The sequence below is a fragment of the Papio anubis genome, chromosome 15 (assembly GCF_008728515.1).
Source record: "Papio anubis isolate 15944 chromosome 15, Panubis1.0, whole genome shotgun sequence".
In the NCBI taxonomy this organism is placed as follows: Eukaryota; Metazoa; Chordata; class Mammalia; order Primates; family Cercopithecidae; genus Papio; species Papio anubis.
Window position 1 is genome coordinate 85,041,086 of NC_044990.1, and position 24,524 is coordinate 85,065,609.

The following is a 24,524-nucleotide window of genomic DNA, read 5'->3' on the forward strand; positions in this document are numbered from 1 at the left end:
TCTCTTCCAAAGGTTTTAAAGATGTATTTGCTTTGTGTCTCTATTCAGAAAATTTTTGAAGATAAAATTGAGCTTTTTTTGTTAAATTATTGAATATAGAACTTTATGGCTTAGATGGTTACACGATGCTATAGCACAGATTGTTTTGAAATCTGTTTATTTAGTACATAGAAATGTGTCATAGACAGCATATGAAGCTTTTAAGTTGGAATCAAGAGGAATTCTAGCCCAGTTTTCATAATGCAAGGGTGGTAGTCAGAAGGATCCTTGGTGGTGGATATAAAGATCATAGAGGTTGAAATATGAGTCATGGCTCTCACTTGGGAAATGATCAGAACAAGGTGGCTGAGCAGAGGTCACACAGCTTGTGACCATCAAAGATGGCCTTTTAAGTTTAAATTTATGGGGAGGGGACATCATACCAGCAGCAGCCATCCACCAGCCACTGGCATCTACTCAGTGGTGAACAATTGGCCGCCTACATGGTGAGAGTCACTGGCCTGACCACACCACAGTACGGTGACTTGGGTTCCTGCAGAGACATCCTCCATTCCCAGCTTTCCCCCAAACGTTTGCAACTTGCTTAGTGGAGAGGGGGTCTCTAGCCTCCTGCTTGGAGGTCACTGAGCTCTTACCCCACCTGGCAGTGTAGATGGACCAGGTGGAGGTACTGAAGTGAGGGTGGGGACTAAGGAGCTATTATTGCTATGTGGAAATACTTGCCTCTCCCAGATCCAGCTTTAACAATTTTCTCCTGGTGATGTTAATAGCAGCTCCTACACAAAGGAGATGTCAGAGTTTATCTTTTGAGGAGACAAAATAATAAGAATAGTTTTACCAAAGAATGAAATATCACATAATGTCTGCATTTTACCATTAATTTGAGTGCATTTTTGGAAAACTGGATGTAACAAAAACCCAGGACATTTTTGGAAATTGTATGTTTTCTAGTCACTTTGTGTGAATTTTTATATAAGCATTGTTTTATGAGTTATATAAAATGTTATAAAATAAAATAATTGGTCAATAAATGTTAGCCATTACTGAGTATAGGATTTAAAAACATATTTTTCTTTTTTCCTCTAAATTCAATATTAAACTATTACTATGAAATTATAGACCTATGAAGTATTTATTAACAACCTGAAGTTATATTGGTAAGTTATAATTGGTATCCTGGGTACTTTGGAGTACTGTATCTTTATTTGTGTTACATTTCCTTATGACAGTATTTTGTTATTTTTTTCCTGGTATCTTTGTGTTATGGCTGGGCAGAAAGTTCTGTTAGAGCAGAGCCTTTCTCTTTGTTTTCACACTCCACCTTGAAATGTCTCTGATGGAAGACTCTTCAAGGTTAAGGCTGTATCTGTGCCTCCTGCAACTTCCCAGAGAGTTTAGCTGGTGCCCTGCAGCCTGCAAAATAAAAATAAAAATTAAAAAAAAGCTTTATTTTATTTACTGACTGAATTAGATAATTAGGTTGTATATTTGAATGGGCCACACAAAATGGTTTACTATCCCAGCAGTGCAGAGGTAATGTTAAATTCCAGAGAAACATATATTTTAAGTGTTTAGTTAACTGGAGTCACTGCAATGTATTATGACCCACACCAGGAAATCTTTGATTACTTAGACAACTCTTAGGAGATATATAACATTTTATAGATTGATTATTCCTACCTTCTATATTTCTGTTGCTTTTACATACAGATCATTAGGCAGAAATAGCTCTTGCTTCAGACCTACGTAAATCTTTCAATGGCACACTGAGGCAATCTGGTTTAAAATGTTACACCACAATATTAAATGGAATTACCTTCTAGGGTATGAAGTGAGAAATAAATTATTTGGGGAAATCTAATCAATGATGCTATAAAAATTAATTGCAGAACACTGGGCTCATTTAACTTTTGTTCTATAAAAATAGTCAATGAAGAAAGATATGGTTAATGCTAGTGTAGGATAAATACGTCAATAATTGTCAGGCAATATGTAATACTGAGTCTCAAAGATCTAAAAGAAAGAGGCTCAGGTTTACTTTTACGGGCAATTGTAAATGTGGAATCATTTTACATGATGATAACCTAAATTAATATTTTTGCTACACTCCTTTTGTATTTTCCCCAATTTTTATTATGAAAATTTTCAGATACAGCAAAGTTAAAGGAATTTTTAGGTGAGAATCCATATACTCACCACTTCCATGCTACCATTAACATTTAACTAAACTTTTTCATGTCTATCCATTCTTCCAACCTTCTATCCAGCAATTAATTATCATTTGTTTTCAGTGCATTTGAAAGTAAATTGCAGACATCATTAAAATTCCTACTAAATATTGAAGTATGCCTATCACAAATTAAAATTTTGCATTTACTTGTATTCTTTTCCTGTAAAACTTATGTGAAATGAATTGCACAAATTGAAAGTGTACACTCTCTAAATTTCAGCACAATCTCACTTTTCTAACCCAATGCTCTACCAGGATACAGAAACTTAACACCACCCCAGAAAGTTCCTCAAGCCTTTCTCAGTGAGTCTTCAATCCACTTTCTAAGGGGCAAGCACTCCTCTGATTTTCTTCCTCTCCCATGATTATTTTTTTCTCCTCCAGAATCTTCTATCAATACACTGTTTGCTTTTGTGCGGTGCTTCTTTCACTGGGCATGAGGTCTTTGAGATTTATCCCTGTCGTTGCCTGTATCAATAGTTCATTCCTTTTTATTGCTCAGTAGTATTCCATTGTATGACTATACTACAGATTTTTATTTTTATTATTATTTTTAAATTTTAATTTAATTTTAAGTTCCAGGATACATGTGCAGAACGTGCAGGTTTGTTACATAGGTAAACATGTGCCATGGTGGTTTGCTGCACCTATCAACCCATCACCTAGGTATTAAGCCCAGCATGCATTAGCTATTTATCATGATGCTCTCCCTCCCTCCAACCCTGAACAGACCCCAGTGTGTGTTGTTCCCCTCCCTGTGTCCACGTGTTCTCATTGTTCAGCTCCCACTTATAAGTGAGAACATGTGTTGTTTGGTTTTCTGTTCTTGTGTTAGTTTGCTGAGGACAATGGCTTCCAGCTTCATCCATGTCCCTGCAAGAAACATGATCTCATTGCTTTCTATGGGTGCACAGTATTCCATGGTGTATATGTACTACATTTTAGTACATTATTTATTTAGTACTTTATCTATTCTATCATTGATGGGCATTTGGGCTGATTCCGTGTCTCGGCTATTGTGAACAGTGCCACAATGAAAATACGCATGCATGTATCTCTATGATAGGAAGATTTATATCCCTTTGGATATATACCCAGTAATGGGATTGCTGGGTCAAATGGTATTCTGCCTCTAGGTCTTTGAGGAATCGCCACACTGTCTTGCACAATGGTTGAACTAATTTACATTCCTAGCAACAGTGTAGAAGCGTTCCTGTTTCTCCACAGCCTTGCCAGCATCACTACAGATTTTTAAATCTGTTCTCCCATTCATGGACATGTGGACTCTTTCCAATTTGGGGGCTATCACGGATAAAGCTGCTATGAAAATGTGTCCAAGTCTCTTCGTAAACTGATATTTTCATTTCTCTTTGGTAAATCCCTAGGAATTGACCTGCTAGATCACTGTCTAGGTATGTATTTAGTAGGTTTTTTTTTTCCTTAAGTACTTTACATATTTTAACACACTTGTTTCTCAAAACACAAATTGCAAGATGGATACTATTATCATCCTCATTTTACCGCTGAGAAAACAAAACTGCAGAAATTTTATAAACACAGGTAATAAGTGATGAGGACAATGTTTGAACCCAATAAATTAAGTTCCAAAATCCATGCTTTTAACACGTGATAATTAAATAGTGGGAAATCAATCTGGAGATACACCCAAAAGGCAGATCATTAAAAATTCATTAAAAGTCTTGCAAATTAGGTTAAGGAATTTAGACTCTGTCTTCCTAGGGGAGCCTCCTAAGTTACTCATGTCCCTGTTTGCTTTTGACATTACCAGTGCAGGGGATTGAGAAACCTGATCTTATCTGTGCTTTAGAAAGATGACCACATTCCTAGTTTGTGGAGGAGGATAGAAAACATGAAGTTTAGTGGAGTTTTAATTACATTAGAATTAAATACTTTATTCAATTATTCAGCACAGAATTACTGAGAATCTGCCATGTGGAAGAAAGTGCCCAGGAACTGGAAATCCAGCACTGAACGGAAAGACATCCCTCATGGAGCTTGCATTTTAGGAGGTAAGAACAATAGCAAACAAGCAAACAAAAATATATGTAGCCTGTCAAGTGGTAACACATATTTGGAGAATAGTAAAATAAGTAAAGAGAAAGAGGAAGTGTCGCAAGGGGCAGGAGCGGGTATGATTTTACTGAGTGACTGGGGAAAGCCTCTAGTAGGAGAGATTTGTACAGCACCTGAGGAACTGAAGGAGGGAGTTTCGCAGATGCCTGGAGAGTGCTCATGTGCAAGACGAAACAGCATGTGCACTGGTCCTGGGGGAGATGGGCTTGGCATTCAAGGATCAGAGTGAGGAAGGGAGGGGAGGAGATGAAGTCACTCTCAATGTGACCATTAAAACAAAAACATGTTCCATTGTAGAATAGTTGTTGTTAACAACCATGGATGGTTTTAACAGTTTTATCTATCGTGGGGCTACTGTGTGGGGAGAGTAAGAAAAGATGCCTGGATATCTATGTTGGTGTGAATTTGGCTTCCGCCTCTCCCTCTGGTGTTGTTAAGATGAAATGACGAGTGGTGAAAGTAACAGAGAGTGTATGACTTGCAAAATACAGTCATGCATCACTTAATGACAGGGACCCATTCTGAGAAATGCATCATTAGGTGATTTAGTCATTTTGTGAACATGACAGAGGACTTAACGCAAACCTGGTGATATAGCCTACTGCACACATTGGCTGTACGGTACGGCCTATGGCTTCTAGGTTACAAACCTGGACGGTATGTTACCGTAAGAAATGCTGTAGGCAACTGTAACACAATGGTAAGTATTTGTATATCTAAACACAGAAAAGATACGTTTTTGTAATCTGGTTGAAACATTGCTGTCTTATACACGGTTCAGCATTGACTGAAGTATCCTTACACAGTGCATGACCATATCTATGTATTTATGAATTTCCTATCATTTACTAGCAATCTATCATAGTCCAGGTATAGCCTCAGTTCTTTGCTCTTTTTGAGGGCAGTCTGTGCTTGCAGGACTAATCTACTGAAATCAAGCCCCTCATGCTGCCCATCTTGGCATATTTTTCCAGTGCGGTACTTACAATTGCAGACACACATTTGTGGGCTCACAGGTTGCTTGGGTGCTTCACCGTCTTCATTTCTGGCTACAAACATAACTACACGTGCTTCTTGAATAAATGGAGAAAAAGTCCTCAGCAGGAACTGGTCTTTTCAGGTCCTCTGCCATCGTCTTATCAAATCTCTCTTCGGTATTTGCATCAACTTTGTCTTGTGCCGCTGTATCCTGGAAAGAACTTTCTGGGAGCAATCATCTGGTTGATATTTACAAGGGTTTTTATTTTGGAGATTAACTACGCTCTTCACTTTGATATACGGCCACTCGTCCTGTGATCTGACTTCAGGAGCACATTTCAGGGGAAGATAGCACGCCGAGAAGGGTGGTCCTTTCACAGGAAACATACCCTAGCACCAGAATAGCACTAACCATGCCCTTATCCATTTCAAAGCCTCAGACTAAGTCACAGCAAATATTTGGTTATGTCATAAGATACTGCAATTTTTACAGGAAATATATTTAAGTCATTTCATTTCCCCCTGTTTTCTTCACATTCTGCCTTTTTCTTTTTTCTCTGATTTTATGGAGATGTAATTGCTATTAAAAACTGCACATAATGTATACAATTTGTTGAGTTTGGACATATGTGTACACTGGTGCTAACATATAATCCAGCAATTCCATGTTCTGCTTTTTCTATTGAAGTAAACTTTAAGCATGATTTCTATTCTGTAAGTTATTAGATTTTTACAATCTAATAAATTAAAAAATACTCTAATCTCCATAGCTAAGGTATAGGGGATGCCTCCTGAAGGTCGGTTTATCAATGTAATTGTAGGTTTAATGTTTTCATGTGCTCTGTACTGTGCAGCTAGATGGTGAAAAGAATTTTGGGGGAAAACTCGAGTCCAGATTAAATAGTTGAATCCTGAGAGTCTATGTTTGAGTGAGGTGATCCTGATATGTAGTAGCTTTCAGTGTGACACGTTTCAGAAAGGAAACAGTATTGTTGTTCTCTTTTTTTTTGCACTGAAAATATTTGCAATACATCTTCTATGATCATTGCTTCTTCATACTAACTGATCTGCAGAACATTTCCAGTGTGAACCTGTTTTCACTCATATTTCACTTTGAGCGCAAATGGCTCCTCTCACTCCTGCAGTTTTCTCCAGGTTCTTTTTCTCATCTGTGTTCACATCTACCTTTCCGCTGGAGGCGATGGCTTGAAACACCGCAATCTGTTTTTGTCAGTGGAAGAACGCACATCACAGGTGTATGAGGCAAGGATGCTGAGGCTCAGAGGCTCTTGCAGCCTAGATGCCTGGATCCATTCCCAGATGCAGGACCGTGGAGTGTGGCCGACTGTTGTCCTCAAAAAATGTCACTCTAGCAGCAGGTTGGGGTGGAGCACAGGTGGCTCAGTGGCTGTTAGATGTTTTCTCTTCCATTCTCTTCTGGAAAGCGGTGATTACCCCCAAAGAAGTTAGCTAACTGCTGCACTGGCTCCCAGGGTGCCTCTTGCCTTCACACAGAATGTCCAGGGTGTGAGCGTCATGATTTAGTGAGCACAATAACTCAGCATCTTTCTGTGCTGCCCGAGGAAACTACTGAGATGGAGCACAAAATGTTGATGTAATCCACAGAGAAACAGCTCTATCAGAGAGAAGTAAACAGTCCCCCAGGATGGAGAAGGGGAAGCCGTGGGCAGCTTCCAAGGCAAGTGTGCCCTTTATCTCCTTTTCCCTTCGCTGGGAAGTCCTGTAAGGGAAGAAAAAGGGATCCTATATTTTTATCTTGTTTTGTTTGTTTGTTTTTGAGATGGAGTCTCGCTCTGTTGCCCAGGCTGGAGTGCAGTGGTGCGATCTCGGCTCACTGCAAGCTCCGCCCCCTGGGTTCAAGTGATTCTCCTGCCTCAGCCTCCCGAGTAGCTGGGACTACAAGCACCCGCCACCGCGCCAGGCTAATTTTTATATTTTTAGTAGAGACGGGGTTTCACCATGTTGGCCAGGCTGATCTCGAACTCCTGACCCCAGGTGATCCATCCACCTCAGCCTCCCAAAGTGCTGGATTACAGGCATGAGCCACCACGCCCGGCCGTATCTTATGTTCTTAAAGTCTCCTTTCTTTCAGTAATCAACACAGAGCAGAGGTCAGGAAATAAGATATGTTTAATTTTCTTGCTAATTTTCTTCCTGTTTTCAGGGAGAAATATGTGTTTGTGCAGACATAGCTCACCCAGATTACCGCAGGGCACTAGTTACATGAGAAGCAAGGCGAACACCATCTAGTTTCTTGTTCACTATTTTTCTTTCCATAGAACTGTTACATTTATGTGAAAAAAACACAAAAAATCCATCTTATGAAATGAAAGAAATTAACTTCAAAATCTGAATTTTAATTTTTCTAGAGATTTAAAAGTTTGAATTTCACCCATTGCAAAGTCTTATTTCTCTGATGTCAACACAGTGGACTTGAATGTGATGTAGCAGATGCAGAGAAGATATTTTTTTCCTGACATTGTAAACACCACATGAATGATTTGTATATAATTTCAATTTAAAAACTAATGACAATGTTTAGAAATAAGAATAATTTATGTCCCTTCCTTTTTTATTCCTAGATTTTGTGTTTTATTTATCACTCTACATTTTGACCAGAGTACATTAAAACAGTCATTGAAAAAATAAATGGGCAATTCTCCCATTTATCATCTCATTTGTAATCACTGTACAGTAGGCTGTATCATATCCTGTGTTTAGTTACATTCTTTAAACTCATCTTTTTTTTTTTTCCCCTCATGTTTTAGACTTTTTTTGCCCATGAAACTGTAGCCTGCCTTGCAGGCTGGTCTGATTCTTACCTTTTCATTCATCTGCTTATTTTAGCTGCATTGCTCTTTTCCTCAGCACGCATGGGGTATAACGTCCCACTCCTCCGCCATTAATCATTAAACAAATACCTTGGGGAAAAACTAGAAAAAATGGTGGGAAAATGAGTTTAATTCTGGAGTTTTCTCCTTCAAGTTTTAAGTGAACTTCAGTAAAACTAGTTAGTTTCTCTGTTGTGTATATGAAGATATTTTGCTTTGCATTATAGAGAGCTGTATATACTGCCGCCTTCTCCGTGAGAGGTCAGAGCTTTGAAAACAACACTGAATGACTGAATCTAATACCAACGTATTGAATTGAAATAGGTATCATTTATTAAATGTATATGCGTATTGCTCAATTTTTCTGTTTTCCAGTGTTCACGTTTATTGAGAATATTTCATAGAATGTTAATCAGCTCTAACTTTGCTTCTGACTCATGCAAACAAGTACCTACCCAAATATCCAATTATTCAGTAATCCCCAATGACTGTCTCAAAAGAAATACTGCACAGTCACATAGAAATGCATGTGAAAGTGCTTTGGAAATTGTAAAGCACAATGTTTAAACTAGTTGGTATTACAGAGAATTTTAAGTATTGACCTCAGAAACCACACCCACCTCACCCACTTCTCCAGCCATGGAAATCACTTTATTTCATGCATTTTTAGTGGCCATTTCCCTTCTTTGATGGATAAGCATACTTAGTGCTTGTGAGTCCAGGACACTGGCCAGGTAAACAAGCACTCGACTTTTCCTGGATACCTGCCCCAGTTGGTCAACTGGTGAAAGTGTTGTTGAAGTACAAAGTGTACCCAAGGAACTGTCAGATCTAGCTAACAACATTTCCAGACAGACTGCGGAAGGCATCACGTAGCTTTTACTTGTTGTTTATAGTAAGATGGAAAAGAAGAGATACAAACTAAAAGGTCTATGAAGCATAAGAGAGATGAAAATTGCTACTTTTAAAAATACTAGACTTCCTAGATAGTAAAATGATGCTAAAGTTAAAAATGGCTCCAGGACAAAGATCAAATCTAGACTGCTGTCAACAAAACATGGTAAGAAGAAGCAGTTGAGGGTGTGGCTGTAAACCTTTTGTTAAGAGCTTGGAAATATCTAATGTGTACCTCAGACAACCATTCAAACAGTGACACCTCTGAGAAGCTTAAAAAGTATTGTCCCGGCCGGGTGCGGTGGCTCAAGCCTGTAATCCCAGCACTTTGGGAGGCCGAGATGGGTGGATCACGAGGTCAGGAGATCGAGACCATCCTGGCTAACACGGTGAAACCCCGTCTCTACTAAGAAATACAAAAAACTAGCCGGGCGAGGTGGCGGGCACCTGTAGTCCCAGCTACTCGGGAGGCTGGGGCAGGGGAAGGGCCTGAACCCCGGGGGGGGGGGGTTGCTAGGGGGGCTGAAGACCCCCCGCCACAGCCCCCCCGCGGGGGAAAAAGCGAGACCCTCTCAAAAAAAAAAAAAAAAAAAAAAAAAAAAAAGTATCGTCCCTCACCACATGCAGTAGAAGCCAAAGACAGAGAAGGGCTAATTCCACATTTGTGTGTGTGGCTTTTTCTAATGGAGTGAATACCAACAGGAATCACAGGAGACTCACAAAGTTTTTAAGATAATTTTATTAACAAAAACATTGTTTGCTTGAACTGCAAGGTGCAGGAACTGTACAATTTAAAAAGAAGACTTTGAAATTCAAAGTTTCTACAGGTAAGGAGCAGGCTAAGAATACTATTCTGCTAAAAACACAAGCTATATTCCATGGAAAAGAAGAAATGACTCAGGTGAAGAACTTAGAGGACAGAGCGAAGAGTTACGAAGAATTATTCTCAGGCCTTGACTCCTGATCAAAGAAATGCTGATATGTGTCCTGCTGGATTTCATGATTGCTATGGACCAGTGATTCCTGTGTGTCTCCTTGCTCTACCCATTTTTGAAAGTATTTACACAGGTTATCTCAGGCTTGTCTCATCATTATATATAGGTGTATGATACAGACAATTTCTCTCTAGCTGACAAGTCTTCAGTTAGGAAGGAGCTGTACTCAAGAAACCACATTTAAGGACTTTCACTTAAAGCAGGATTTGATTTAGATACCCAAATCCTTGAACTTGAGTCTGAGGTGTAATAAGTAAGATTTGGGGGGAATTTTGAAGGGAATATATATATTTGGCATGCAAGAGGAAGGTTAATAATTTGTAGCCAGAGGGTGAACTCTGGTGGTCTTATAGTATGTACAAAAATTCTTTGATATTCTTCTTTTCAAAAGGTAGAATCTAAATCCCCTCACCTAAAATATGTCTCAGAAACTTACTTTTAATGAATAGAATGTCATAGAAATAACAATGTGCATCTTTTAACACTAGGTTATTGTATTAGGCTTCTCCAGAAAAACAGGATCAATAGGAGATATATATGTGCATGTGTTCATAGATATAGGTGCCTATACATAGAATTATATCACATATATAATTATATATATACATATACATATATGTGTGTGTGTGTGTGTGTGTGTGTGTGTGTGTGTGTGTAATCTCTTCTGGAAACACTCTCACAGATAGACCCAAAAATAATGTTTTGCCAGCTACCTGAGCATCCCTTAACCCAGTCAAGTTGACACATAAAATTAACCATCACATATCCACCCCTTGCCAACTTTGCACTCAAACACATCTCCTTAGTTTATCATATAATAAAACCACATTTAATCTCCAAATAAAGACAATAACATCATAATTCTAGCTAACATGATGCAATTATCCTGTGTATGATTGAAAATACACAATTATCCCTCCCTCAAAAGAGAAAGTAAAGTCCTTGAGAGATGTGTACTCTTCTCTTGATATTCTGTAACTTAAATACTATGATGTAGAACTAACAATGCTTGAATATTGTTGTAAAATCAATACATCTAACATTATATAAGGGCATAAGAGATTAAAAAAACAGATATTTGCTTAATATATGCATATATATACACAGGCATATTTATAACAATAAAGGAAGAAATTCTCATGAAAATTACAGTTCTTAATTCTGTAACTGGTCATGTGATTACAGTTCATGTTGATAACTACCTTCTTCTATTTAATACTACCCATTCTATATTCTCTTTGCTTTCAGCAAGCACCTCAGTTGGTTTTTACCTGATGGGGTGACTCCAGTTGTTATTCCTAGGGCGTCTGGTCTATTAGTTGGTATGCCTGATTGGGTTGTTGTAATTTTCCATCGACCTTAATCAGGACATAGCAGTACTAAGAGATTTCCTAAGGAATCTCCTGTATCCCAGACACACTCTTCCTTACCTCCGTTGTGGAACAGCAGTCACCTTTCCCTTTGGCAGTCTGGATCAATCACCCCAACCAGCATTGTAACTTCCTCCTTGGCCTGTTGACTCAGAAGCATAAGGAGCCCAGAGTGGCCTGGTGGCCATCTTCACTTTTAATCCAGTAGCATCATTGTTTGTCTCCTGGTGGGAACATTTCTCCCCCTGGAATTTAGATGTCTAGCCAGGTGCCAGTGGCTCCCGCCTGTAATCCCAGCACTTTGGGAGGCTGAGGCGGGCGGATCACCTGAGGTCAGGAGTTTGAGACCATTCTGGCCAACATAGTAAAACCCCATCTCTACTAAAGATACAAAAATTAGCCAGACATGGTGATATGTGCCTGTAATCCCAGCTACTTGGGAGGCTGAGGCATGAGAATCGCTTGAGCCTGAGAGGCAAAGGTTGCAATGAGCAGAGATTGCACCACTACACCCCAGCCTGGGTGACAGAGCGAGACTTCATCTCAGGAGGAAAAAAAAAAAAAAAAGATGTCTAGGCCAACAAGGCATAAATTCACAGGAAATGGGGCAAAAATTTGCTAGTGGGTCTCTAGTGGGGAATAGTGAGTGGAGCCACACCCATTTCCATCTCTTGATTCCTAGACCCATGAATCCTAGCTATCAGAGAAATGGTACCACATATTAAACACTGACTCAGAGTATATATAGCCTCTGGAGAACATTGTCCCAGCCCTGAAAGACATTGCCACCTGGCTGGCACTGTAACTGATTCCTCAGAAGGCCATTCTGCCATTCTACCACGCCAGCAACTTCATGATAGTGAGGAGCGTACTATAACCAGTGAATAATTCCATGAGCATGGGCCCATTGCTGCACTTCTCTGCAAGTGAGTTCCTTGATCAGAAGCCACATTGTGTGTAATACCATAATGCTGAATAATAAGCCTTTCTGTAAATTCATGGATGGTAGTTTTAGCAGAAGCATTGCATACAGTACAGGCAAATTTATATCTAGAGTGAGCATCTTTTCTAGTAAGGACAAAGTACTGCTTTTTCCATGATGGAAGTGGTCCAATGTAATCAGCCTGCCACCAGGTAGTTGGTTGATTACCCTGAGGAAAGGTGCTGTTTGGGGCCTCAGTGTTGGTCTCTTCTGCTAGCAAAGACCACCCAGCAGTGGCCATAGTTGGGTCAGCCTTGGAGAGTGGAAGTACGTAGTGCTGAGCCCTGGCATAGCTCATCTCCGCTGCCATGGCCATTTTCCTCATGAACCTATCAGGCAATAACAGAGGTGGGAAAGGGGCTGACTGACATACACAGAAAGGTCATCCTATCCACTTTATTAAAATTCTTCTCTCGTGAGGTTACTGTTTGATGAGCATTCACATGGGACACAAATAGCTTCACATTTTTTGCCTTTTAAGAGAAATCTCTCCATACACTTCTTCCCCATATTTACTTGACATCAGTTTTCCAATCATCTTTCTTTCAAGTTTCTGACCATTCTGTCAAACACCAGCCACAGCCCATTAATACCCAATTCAGAGGCTGTAGCCATTGCATCTAGGATCCACTGGTCATTTTTCACATTTTGCCATTTCTCCTTCCAAGCAAAGTTCACAACCAAGCACACTTGCCAAAGTTGTGCCTGCTGGGAGGATTTTCCTCACTGCTGTTTTTGAGGGATGTCCTGGAGAGTGGCTGAGTGCTACAGTTACCCACTTCTGGGTGGTGCCTGCATGTTGACCGTCTCTCAATCAGGTCTGAATTTGTCTTCCTCTTTCAACGAATTGTAGGGAACTCCCTATGAGGCCATATATGCAGACTGGGAGAGAAAGGGCAGTGTAGCAAGAGTGGGGCCATGGGCATTCCAACTACTTATTCACGTAAATTGCTTGTGCCTTCAAGGTATGCTTGGCTCGCGATCATGTGTATACCACTTCCATCTGATGATATAGTGTTGCTATGCATGTCCAACTTTATGGTTTGATGGGTCAGATAACATTCAGTTCATGGAAAGCAGCTCATGTTACAGATTAATTTGATGGACTGTGGTCAAGTGTTCCAATTCTACTATGGTCAAGTAGCAGGCCAAAAGCTCTCTCTGGAAAAGAAAGTAGTTATCTGCTGACGATGGCAAGGCCTTCCTCCAAAATGCTAAAGGCCTGCACTGCTCCAAAGAGCATCCCTTTCTGCCACTGACATTTCAAGCACCATTGGATCTGCTGGATAATAGGATCCAAATGGCAGAGCAGCTTGCACAGCAGCCTGGGCCCGTCACAGAGCCTTCTTTTGTTCTGGGCTCTGCCCAAAACTAGTAGCTTTCTGGGTCACTTGGTAAACGGATGAGAGAGACACCCAAATGAGTAATACATCACCTCCAAGATCCAAATAAGCTGACTAGACATTGTGCTTCTTTCTGAGTTATAGGAGGGGCCAGATTCAACAACTTTTCCTTCACTTTAGAAGGGATATTTTGACATGCTATACATCACAAGACCCCTAAAAATTTTACTGAGCTGGAACACTCCTGAATTATCACTGGATTTTTCCCCACTTTCTGATGCTCAAATGTCTTACCTGTAAGTCTAAAGTAGTTACTACTTCTCACACACAAGGTGCAATAGGCATAATATTATCAATGTAATAGACCAGCATGGTAACTTGCGGAAGAGATAGGCAGTCAAGATCTCTGTGGATTCAATTATGACCTAGGGTTGGAAAGGTGATGCATTCCTGAGGCAGGATGGTGAAGGAGTATTGCTGCCCTTGCCAGCTGAAAGCAAACTGTTCTGGTGGACCTCATGGACAAAGATGGGAAAAGAGGGCATTTTCCAAATCAATAGCTACATACCAGGTACCAGAGGATATGTTAATTTGCTCGTGCAATACAATCACGTCTGATACAACAACTCCTATAGGAGTCACCACTTGGGTGAGCACGTAGAAATTCACTGTCTTCTGCATAGGACAAATAGGACAGCTAGATGGAGACGTGATGGGAATCACCACACTTGCATTTTTCAAGTCCTTGGTGGTGGCACTAATCTCTGCAATCCCTCCAGGGTACTGTTTTTTATTTACTCTTTTTGCAGGTGGAGGCAGTCATAATGACTTTCACTTGGCCATTCCCACCATAATACCCCTAAGTCAACAGGTCAGAGGACCAGTGTGGGGATTCTGCCTGCTTCGGAGTATGTCTATTCCAATGATCAATTCTGGAACTGGGGAAATAATGACTGGATGGGCTCAGGGATCCACTGGACCCACCGTGAAATGAACCTGAGCTAAAAGTAACTGATCACCACTAATCCCTACTGTGACTGGAGGGCCACAGCGATGTTTTGGGCTCTTCTGAAATCAGTTAACAGTTCAGAGCCAGTGTCCAGAAGTCCCCCAAAGTTCTGACATTTTCCTTTTTCCCACACACAGTTACCTTTTTAAAAGGCTGGAGGTTTCTGTGGGGAAGGCTGGGAGGAAGATGTACAGTCCCAGGGCTCTTCCTCAAGGGACCTAGCCTTTGCTTTATTAAAGCGGTTCTGGGTCTGCAAACTGGCTTGATTCTGAGACTTGATGCAGGGGCTGTGATTCTCTGTTTTTATGATTTGAGTTAGGCTTTTGTTCAGTTCATCTAGAATTTGTCTCCTTATACAGATCAAGTAAAATTTGGGTATGATTTCCATCTATTTCATCTCTAGCATCACCATGATGAACTAGCCAACACCACATATCTGCACAGATCTGACTGCTCTGTTTGCTGCTTTAACTTTGCTGTCCATTATGGTAGCCACTGCCCACCTTGGCACTGGCAACTGAGTCTTCCCCTTAGCCTCTGCCCTCCTAGGTTCCAATTACTCCCATTGCATTTACATTTTCTAATCAAGGTCTGTAGTTCCCACTGTCAGGTCTTGCCTATAGAGAACTTACTGGGGCTCCCCTCACAAATTTATTTCTCAAAGAATTGGTGAAAGTAGTGTCCTCTGGACCCTCCCTGGGGGTCTAAGTCTCAAATGACAAATCCACTCTACATTCCAATATCCCTAAATCTTTGAATCCCTTTCTCTATATTAAACCAAGAGAGGTTGCATGTTTTCAGTGTGTTCACTGTGGGTTGTCTTTTGTTCCATGTTCCAACCAGCCAACCAGCCAAACTCTAAGAGCTGTTTCTAACTCCTTGAGTTGCAACATTTAATGCAAAATGTCTTCTTATTGAGTACATATTAATAAATTTGACCTCATCCAAATGTATGTTCCTCCCAATATTATTCTACTGTATTAATATCCATTTTCACACGTGTCCCATACATTTCTACTTATAAAAATTAGAAAATTCAAGTAAGTTCTTTTGGAGTGTAGTACACCTCCCCATGAATTACACTTTTCGCCTCACCTTTAGGGATCTTCTGGGACTTGAGCCTGGTTATGTGTCTAGAAGCAATGAGGGGTGATGAGCGTAGGTCATGAAGAGTATCAGTACTGTCTTGCAGGGCAACTGCCTCAGGGGACGACATTACCGTTTCCTCAGGCAATACAAAATTACTATCCTCAAAGGGAAGTAGAAAGGCCAAGCCCTTGTGAATGGAGAAGCCTCTACCACTGTGAGTAGAGAGACCTCGTCCACTGGCAGAGAAGACTCATCAGAATTTAGGGGCTCAGGCAGGGCACCGTAGCTCATGCCTGTAATTCCAGCACTTTGGGAGACCAAGGCAGGCAGATTACTTGAGGTCAGGAGTTCAAGACCAGCCTGGCCAACATGGCAAAATCCCATCTCTACTGAAAATACAGAAATTAGCCTGGTGTGGTGGTGCGCACCTGTAGTTCCAGCTACTTGGGAGGCTGAGGTGGGATAATCGCTTGAGCCCAAGAGGCAGAGGCTGCAGTGAGCTGAGACTGTGCCACTTCACTCCAGCCTGGGTGACAGAGAGAGACTCTACCAAAAAAAAAAAAAAGAATTTAGGGGCTCAGTGTTCCCAGTTTCATTATGTTCTCCTTATACATCTTCATCTCAACTTACGGGATCTCATTCTTTCATTCTTTCCTAGTCAATGTTCTCACTTTAACAGTAGACACCCTACTTTAAGGCTAGGAGTTCAACTTGTGTTGTAATCCAGCCAATCACAGGATAAGATTCTGAGTTTGATTTTCAGTAATTTCAACCCTGTAGTAACAGAAGATAAGGATCTCCTTCAAGAAACATCTGGAAGTTCTTAGGTCATTTATGTGGTGCTTGAGGTGGAAATTAGAATTCCTGAGCTCATACTTTTTTTTTCCCCCATTTGCTCAGTGATGTTAGGAATAAGCAAACAATGCCATTGAATTGTGTCATTTTCAGAAAATGTGCAAAATTGTTATATTAAGTCACTTCACTCTGCTTTTTCTAAGTGGTTGATTAGTGATATCCAGTGCAGATATTTTGGATATCTTTATAAAGTTTACACCATGAACTATCATGCTCTCTTTACTACTTTAAAGAGTCCTTAGCAACTTGAAATCAGGTCAGATTACAAGAGCCAATTAGACACCGCAAAACCAATTCATAAAAGTCATCCTTAAAACTGTTTCCCTAGAACTACCTTCAGTAACAAAATCTGTATAAGTCAAGGATCTCTAGAGAAACAGAACAAATAATGTGTTACATATATTATATATGTGTATATATATATTTTATGTATATGTGTCTATATAACATACATGTATATACAAACACTCAGATACATATATTTGGAGAGACAGATCTATACATATATCTATCTGTATCTTTCTATCTATCTCTTTATATCTATCTGGAGAGAGAGGGAAAATCATTATGAAAACCAGCTCATGTGATTATGGAAGCAAAGGAGTTCCACGACTTGCAGTATTCTGGCTGAAGAATCAGGAAATCCAATGGTAATTGAGGCCAGGTCCAAAGGTCTGAGGACCAGGATTGCTGATGTTTGAAGGCAGAACATGCATGTCCCAGTTCAAATAGAACAAATTCACCCTTTCTGCTGTTGTTTTTCCTATTTGGGCCACAAATGGATTAGTTGATGCCTGGCCACCACATTGGTGAGGATGGGTCTTTCTTATTTAGTCTACTAATTTAAATGCTAATCTTTTCTGCAAGCACCCTCACATACCCATCTAGAAATCATGTCTTTCCAGTTATCTAGGCATTCTTTAGCCCAGTCAAGTTGCCACAGAATTAACCACCGCAGTCCTAAAAGGCTGTACTAATTCCTCCTTGATCTCTTTCTCAGCTCATTTACCCTGGGAGAAGCCAGCCTGCACATTGTGAAGGCACCAAAGCTGACTGCACAGAGATGACAGGAAGAGAAACTGAGGCTTCCCATCAACAGCCAACACCAACTTGCCAGCCATATAAGTGAGACATAGTAAAAACAGATCCATCAGATGGTTAGGCCTTCAAAAAAACTGCGACTTTGCCAACCTTGCAAAAAAACCGTGGATCAGAACCATTCAGATAAGCCACTCCCAAATATGCAGGCTACTATAGTAGTTACTCATTGATGCATACCCAATTATTCCAAAATGTAGTGGCTTAAAGAAATAAACACTTTCCCCCCAGTGTCTGTGAAACAGGAATTTATGAGGGGGTTAACTGGGTGTTACTGGCTAAGGTGTCTGATATCGCGGTTAAGATATTGGTTGGGGCTGTGGTCACCTGAAGGCTTGACTGGAACTGGGTGATCTGCTTCCAAGATGGCTCCCTCATGTGGATGTTAAGGAGACCTCAGTTCCTCACTGACTATTGGCAGGAAAACTTGATTTCTCCCTACGGATCCCTCTTCAGGCTGCTGGAGTGTCTCACAATATGGTAGCCAGCTTCTCCCAGGAGAAGGAATCCAAGAGAGGGGAAAATATGGAAACAATGACGTCTTTTATGACCTAACATTGGGAGTCACGTGTTGTCTTTTCCATATGATCTAACTGGCTGCACATGTCAGTCATAGTCAACGTAAGTGTGGACTGCAGAAGGGTGTGAAAACTAGGAAGTGGGAATCTCTGTAAGCCATCCTGGAAGCTGGATATCACAGTAGGGTAATGAATGGTTGTTACTGATTTATGCCACTAAGTTTTGTGGTAATTTATTATGCAATGACAGATGGCTAATATACAAACAGACCAGTATGGAATATTTGGTTATTCTTAATGATTCGAAGTGAAGAATGTTAGTGCTGCCGCCTCCTCTATCCATGAAGCCTCAGGAGATGTTGTGGACCAGAAGGGTGCACACTCGATCCTGTTTCCATACAGCTCTCTAATTGAAGTAGTGTCCTGAGAACCCCAGCATCTCTGGAACTGGTTTGGAATCCCAGCAGCTGGTACTGGGACATAAATCTTGGCAATTTATTAGCTATTTTTATTCACTATTTTCTACTTTTTTATAATTCAGGTTTTACGGTTTTGCCTACGTTCCAATCTTGAGACGTAAACCTTTGTGTTCCTTCTGGTAAACAAATACCTTGTGTCCTTAGAAAAAGCTTTTTACACCCTGCCTTTTCATATATAAAAAATACTGGGTTTGTTTCCTACTCAGACTTTATTTGGAACACTATAATTTAAATCAGTCTCCCCAGATAGAAGCATAGAAAAAGAAGATTGGGGAAGTACAGCGTGTTGTTTCCAACAAGGTGGAAAATTCATCTGAAATGACAGAAATCCTGGGTAATGACGAATCTCTGAGGATTCCTGTGTCACAGCAAACTAGCTGATTGGTCTGTGCAATTGAGCTATAGCATAATATCAATACTTACACTCCCTTTTGAATTGAAAATGAGGCAATTAAAAGTTACTAAATCCCTTGTTTTGAATTGCTTCTGGTCCCTTTGGGTTTACCATAGCCCAGTTTTGTGCCTTTCATTTTGAGAAGTCCTGTCTTGCAAATTTGAAAGTCTGTAGACTCTATTTTGAAATGGGCTTTATTCCAAAAATAGGTTTTACTTTATTATTTTCCACTGCCTCTGGGGATATTTTGACAAAAATGGCAAAACCCAAAGACTTCCTGAAGGCTAATCTTTTTTCTGGGTCATATGATTCTTTTCAGTTTTCATCTGGAGAGGGTTTTATGATAACAATAGGTTTGACTGTTGGTGAACTGGAGAAAATCCTGTTGCTTTAGAGTTAACAATGAGTGGAATTTCAGTGCAGTATGGTTATTTGCTTAATACAATAGAAGTTGGTGCAGACTGGACTTGCAAATGTCAAATAGACTGTGTGGGAAAATCTATATCACTGCAACTGAGTCAACAAACAGTTCTGAATGCAGAAATGCTGACAGGACTGTAGCAAGCAATTTGGTCAACTTCAATTCATGTCCAAAGTTAAGCTGGATTAAAAAGATGCCTGTGAAGAAATGGTTAAATATTAAAAACAGCAGGGATCTTAAAACCAAGAGGGGAAGAGAAAGAGGAGTCAGTGAAATGAAACATTAGAAACACAAAACAATATGCAATTAATAATACCTGTCTCAGAGGCAGGCTTATTATAAGGTGGAAGCCACAAAAGAACAAATGATCAAAGCAGCAGCTGAAGTCGTCCAGCTCGTTACTCACATGCATCATGAAGTGTAAAACAGTGATTAGATGACAGAAGGATACTCTATCTTCCAATATTTTTAAACTTCTAGCTCTGTTGGGTAAACAGTTTCCAAATGGACATGAATTCACTTGAGCCTGATGTGTCTTAGTTTATTGGCCAGACATAGGATTTCAGATATGAATTGAATAAATCACTGCCTTACATCACGTAGTTTTCCAGCCCAGCAATACTCAAGAGCATCTGGGTCAAGGGCAAGTTCTGGAGTAGGAGTTGGAAAGCAGAGGTTCTGGGTTGCCTGAGCAATCTGGGACAGGTCAATTTAATTCCATGAGCCCCAGTTTCCTTATTGACACAATACAAGTATCAGTTCTTTACCTACCTGATTCACAAGGTTGTTGGGAAGGTGTCAAATGTAATTACACACACACACACACACACACACACACACACGAAAGCATGTTAGCATCCTTAAAGAGCAGGATTCAGCATATTGTCTATGAGCAAAATGAAAATAAATATAACAAATTCTAATGTTTACAGTAAGTAGTATTGCTGTCCTTATGAGTCAAATGATGTCATTATGTCAAATGATGTCATTTGTCAAAGGACAAGCAGGTAGAAAGGAGTGGATCCGAGTCAAATTAGATTTTGGGACTCCAAAGTGCAAGCTGTTAATCACCATTCTAAAACATGGGATGGAGGAAGGGAGTGAGGGTAGACGTATGAGGCATAAGGATCTGTTTAATACCTGAGCATGCATATAATATGATTTTCCTTAGAATTCCTAGGAGACACTTGGGAGAGAAGGAAAATCTTGCCTACTCTACATACCAGGTGTTCTGGTCATTTAAAAATAATGATTAGTGTATGTCCTGTGTATTTGCATTTTGATTTTGGATAAAAACCAGCTAATAAACTCATGGTGGAAATAAAGCTTAAGTGTTAGGTGCAGTCATTCGGAGCAGTTCGTACTTTGATTCAAGCTAGTGATTCAGCAGTGGATATCACTGGTCATAAGAGGAATGAGAGGAAGGCTGGAGGAGTGAAAATGCTTCAGTACTGATCTAAAATAGGATTTCTCCCCCTCAGAGCTCTTGACATTCCGGGTCATGCAGCTCTTCGCGGTGGGGTTGTCTTGCACAGTGTAAAATGTTGAACAGCATCCCTGGCCTCTACACACTACGTGGCCCTAGCACACACCTTTCCCCCACAGGTTGTGAAACCAAAAAATGTGTTTAGACATTGCTGAATGTCTCCTGGGGTATGAAATTGCTCCCATTTGAGAACCATCGTTCTAAAAACATCTCACAAAAGCATGGGTTGTTAGTAACTTCCAGTGTACACGTATAGCAATTGGCACAGCCCATATTTCATATGCAAATTCTGTATTAGTAAATGATCGGTAGCACATTGAACTTTTGTTGTTGTTGTTGTTTTGAGGAGGAGTCTCGCTCTGTCGACCAGGCTAGAGTGCAGTGGCGCAATCTCGGCTCACTGTCAGCTCCGCCTCCCGAGCTCACTCCATTCTCCTGTCTCAGCCTCCTGAGTAGCTGGAACTACAGGCACCCAACACCACGCCCGGCTAATTTTTTGTATTTTTAGTAGAGACGGGGTTTCACCGGGTGAGCCAGGATGGTCTCGATCTCCAGACCTCGTGATCTGCCCGCCTCGGTCTCCCAAAGTGCTGGGATTACAGGCGTGAGCCACCGCGCCCAGCACATTGAACTATTTTTAAAGCAATTTTCAAATTTGTGTATGCTTCAAGTAGTAAAAAGTGTTATTCAAATTGATGAGTGTTATCTTATTAAGACTATTTTAGAATTTAGTCAATGAGCAGAGCCATCCATTTATTCTTTACCCTTTTTTAGTTTAATTTGTTTTATTCCAAATAAGATTCTGAAAATAGTGTAGCAAGAAATAAAGTAACACTACATAAAATCAAATACATTAAAATGTAATCGCTAACATTTTTTCTTGAATTTTATGTATGTGAGAAGTTTTCTTTTGCCATGCTAGCAGGGTCCCTTAAAAAAGCAACAAAGGACAAAAATAGGATTTTTGTTCTTTACATGTCTATGATCACAGGAATATATAATGTATATGTATGCACTTATGCCGTTGGTTCAATAGTGTCCCCCAAAATTTATGTCCACTTGGAACCCTAGAATGTGACCTGTATGAAAATAAGGACATTTCAGATGTAATTAAATTATAGATCTAGAGATGAGATCATCTTGGATTTAGGCTGTGTCCTAAATCCAATTACTGGTGTCCTTTTAAAAAGAAGAGAGGGGCCTGCCATAGTGGCTCATGACTGTAATCCCAGCACTTTGGGAGTCTGAAGTGGGTGGATTACCTGAGGTCAGGAGTTTGAAACCAGCCTGATCAAAATGGCGAAATCCTGTCTCTACTAAAAATATAAAAATTAGCTCAGCATGCTGGCACACGCCTGTAATCCCAGCTACTCGGTAGGCTGAGGCAGCAGAATCACTTGAACCTGGGAGGCAGAGGTTGCAGTGAGATAACGCCACTGCACTCCAGCCTCGGAGACAGAGCAATTTTCCGTCTCAAAAAAAAAAAACCAAAAACGACGAGAGGTTACAGAGAAGCATATGAAGAAGGCCACTGCAGATGGAGGCGGAGATTGAAGTGAAGCATCTATAAGCCAAGAAATGCCACCTGTTGCCTGCAACCACCAGAAGCTCATGGCGCAAATTCTCTCCTCTAGCCTCCAGGAGAAACCAGCCCTGCCTTATTCCAGACTTCTGGCCCCTTCACTGTGAAGGAATAAGTTTCTATTATTTTAAACCACTCAGTTTGTGGCCATTTGTTACAGCAGCCCTAGGAATCTAATATAGTAGCTATGTATCTATTAGTAGAAATCATATTCCCAAGACGTTAATTTCTTACGTTCTTGATCAGGCTAGTGTAAGCGTATTTTGGCAAATCCATCTGCAGGACCAGCGTACAGTGCAGTCTTCTGCAGAAGGGAGGGACGGACTTCTTTTTTCAAGCATGAAAAAATATGGAAACATCTTCTAAACATGTAGGATGTCCTGGTTATTTTTGGAGACCGTGCTAACATCTGCCAACTGTCATTGTAGGGCAAATATGTTTGCATTGTAGGTATGATAGGGAACATGACGTTGGGAAGTCATCATCTCTGACCTCTCTAGTTCAGTGGATTCCACTAACACAGGTGAGGAGCAGATAATCACCAAGCCCTGTGAGATATGCTCTGGTCCAGCAAAGCATAAGAACTGGAAATCTAATTCACTGAGTTCTAACACCTTGGGACATTTTGTCTCGAAAGCAAAAAGATGATCATTTGAAGTCATGAGATTGTGGAATAGACAGAAGGCTGACCAAACAAAGTTAGCCAGCGTACAATGGAGAAGACCCAAAAATAAAGAATGAAGGATTGTAGAAGAACACAGCAATGTCAGACTCAGCATTGAGGAAGAGGCAGCAGCCGCCCATGGGCTTTGGAGCACAGAACTCATGGGATTTGGAGGCAGACAGAGCTGGATTCAAATCTTCTTTCTACATCTTCTTCACTTTTGGCAGATGACGTGAAATCGTTATGCTTTGGTTTCACATCAACGGAAAAGCGTGCTTTATTGGCTTCCTGTTTGACCTGGCACGTGATGGGCACTCACAGGGGAAGTGGCAAGGATGTCAGAGCTACCGCCCCCTGTGCAAGCCCCCATTTTGTGAGTAAGGAAAATAAATCAGGAAAAACAATTGTTATAAAATCGGGTGGCAATCTGTTCAAAAACTGGTTTTAAGTTGATTGCTTGAAAGGCACAAGTGTGTGATGTGTGATATGCCTTCCTCTAGCAATGCCACACTGACTTTGCATCAGAAACAACATTTATGAAAATCCCAGCTAGATGTTTGTCTTTGAGGGACTCAATTTTGGTTAAGAGATTTGGAGAAAAATAACACAAATTTTCTATTTATAAAGTAACACTCTCTCTTTTAAAGCGTTTGTGATCTTTATAAAATGGAATTTGATGTTTATGTGTTTATCCTTTCAACAGCCAGCAGTAAAGACTAGTTAAAATAATGAAATTTGCAGTTATGGTTTATTGCCATATTCTAACATCCAGAAATTGAAAGAAAATTTTAGAAGGATAAATTAAGGTCTTTTATTGCCCTGTTCCCTATTGATATTGAGGAGATCTCAGCTATAAAGCAGAATCAACTTAGATATTTTTGGGGCATATATGTATTTATCTTTAAAACGCAGACTTATTTAAAAAGCAAATTGGCCAGGTGCGGTGGCTCACACCTGTAATCCCAGCAGGTTGGGAGGCCAAGGTGGGTGGATCACGAGGTCAGGAGATTGAGACCATCCTTGCTAACACAGTGAAACCTTGTCTTTACTTAAAAAAAAGAAATTAGCCGGGCGTGGTGGCGGGCGCCTGTAGTCCCAGCTACTCAGGAGGTTGAGGCAGGAAAATGGTGTGAACCCGGGAGGCAGAGCTTGCAGCGAGCCAAGATCTCACCACTGCACTCCAGCCTGGGA

At 40.5% G+C, this 24,524-nt stretch overlaps 2 long non-coding RNA genes across 4 annotated transcripts in view; one reads left to right on the top strand and one right to left on the bottom strand.

Annotated features, from left to right (window-relative positions):
- Window positions 1-20,926, top strand: part of LOC103879460 — a 138,332-nt gene extending 117,406 nt beyond the window's left edge. For all 3 annotated transcript variants that reach the window (XR_004178566.1, XR_004178563.1, XR_004178565.1), the window contains 3 exons: window positions 3,616-3,642; window positions 4,159-4,260; window positions 17,692-20,926. This is a non-coding gene — a long non-coding RNA (uncharacterized LOC103879460). The remainder of the gene's footprint in view (window positions 1-3,615; window positions 3,643-4,158; window positions 4,261-17,691) is intronic.
- Window positions 1,331-18,202, bottom strand: LOC103879461. The gene is made up of 3 exons (XR_640088.4): window positions 18,117-18,202; window positions 8,146-8,256; window positions 1,331-1,413 (listed from the first exon to the last, which is right to left on the bottom strand). It is a non-coding gene; the product is annotated as an uncharacterized LOC103879461 (long non-coding RNA).
- Window positions 20,927-24,524: the final 3,598 nt, after the last annotated feature.